Here is a 1,646-nt window from a genome sequence, read left to right as displayed (position 1 = left end):
TCTAGCGGAGGAAAACATTCTTCGCGTTTCTTTGCTAATTGCTTATGTGCACCCTGAGATGTACGTGTTGGGTTGGGGTTTTTTTTCCCCCTATTTTCATATTTTTAAATGCTCGTGTCACTTAGAAAGCTCCAGGTTTTAGATGGATTAATGCTTTATTTTGCCTTGCGTCTCTTGCCCTTGTCATGGTTTAACCCCAGCCGGCAGCTCAGCCCCACGCAGCCGCTCACTCGCGTCCCCCTGGTGGGATGGGGCAGAGAATCAGAAGAGTGAGAAAACTCGTGGGTTGAGATACAGACAGTCTAATAGGGAAAGCAAGAGCCAGGCATGCAAGCAAAGCGAAACAAGGAGTTCATTCCCTCCTTCCCACGGGCAGGTGGGTATTCAGCGATAGCCAGGAAAGCAGGGCCCCGTAACGGTGACTTGGGAAGATGAACACCATCACTCTGAATGTCCCCCCCTTCATCCTCCTTCCCCCAGCTTTATATGCTGAGCATGACATCATACAGTGTGGGACACCCTTTCGGTCAGTTGGGGTCAGCTGTCCCGGCTGTGCCCCTTCCCAGCTCCTTCTGCCCTCCCAGCCGCTCGCTGGTAGGGTGGGGGGGGAGCAGAAAAGGCCTTGACTCTGTGTCAGCCCTGCTCAGCAGTAAATAAAACATCCCTGCCTTATCAACACTGTTTCCAGCACAAATCCAAACCACAGCCCCTGGCTAGCTACTATGAAAAAAATTAACTCTACCCCAGCCCAAACCAGCATGTTCTCCACCCCTTATTCCGTGCCATTTACATCACGTACAGGTCAGATCTCTCATCTCAAACCCTTTGAGCCCCACGTTGGGTGCCAGAAAGGACTGCTGACAGAAAAGGAAGGGGAAATAATAGTAATAATAACAACAACAATAATATACAAAACAAGTGATGCACAATGCAACTGCTCACCATCCACTGATCAGTGCCCAACCCATCCCCAAGCAGCAGTCACCCACCCCTGGCTAACTCGCCCCAGTTTATATTCTGGTCATGACGTCACATGGTATGGAATAGCCCTTGGGCCAGCGTGGGTCAGCTGTCCTGGCTGTGCCCCCTCCCAGCTTCTCACTGGCAGGGCAGGAGAAGCTGAAAAGTCCTTGACTTAGTGTAAGCACTACTTAGCAACAACTAAACCATCAGTGCGTTACCAACATTATTCTCATACTAAATTCACACCACAGCACTATGCCGGCTATAAGGGGAAAAAAAATTAACTCTATCCCAGCCAAAACCAGTTCAGTCCTCTTTGAAATGTTTTGCTGTGACTTACTGCCAGGAACTGCCATGCCAGAATTTCTGTCCTTGCTGGCCTTCATCGGTTTCCTCTGTTCACTGATACCAAGTTTTCCAAAAGTTTTTTTTCTTCTTTTCTGGCTGTTCTGCTATTTCTCTTTCTTAAAATCTTGCCACCTTCTTTTCAAGTTATTTATAGTAGTCTCCAGCATTACCCTCTTCAGCAACATTTCCTGAATTTGTATGTACATCCATCCCCAAGGATTATGTGAAGAGCACAATATGTATTCTTCATAAACAATGCAGGGTCTACCCAGCTTCTTTCCTGCCTCTGTGATTTTGATCAAGGTGTATCTTTTTGCACCAATATTCTTGTCCTG

The sequence above is a fragment of the Egretta garzetta genome, unplaced genomic scaffold (assembly GCF_000687185.1).
Source record: "Egretta garzetta isolate BGI_Z169 unplaced genomic scaffold, ASM68718v1 scaffold222, whole genome shotgun sequence".
In the NCBI taxonomy this organism is placed as follows: domain Eukaryota; kingdom Metazoa; phylum Chordata; class Aves; order Pelecaniformes; family Ardeidae; genus Egretta; species Egretta garzetta.
The sequence above is the reverse complement of the archived record's forward strand: the minus strand, read 5'-3'. Positions refer to the sequence as shown.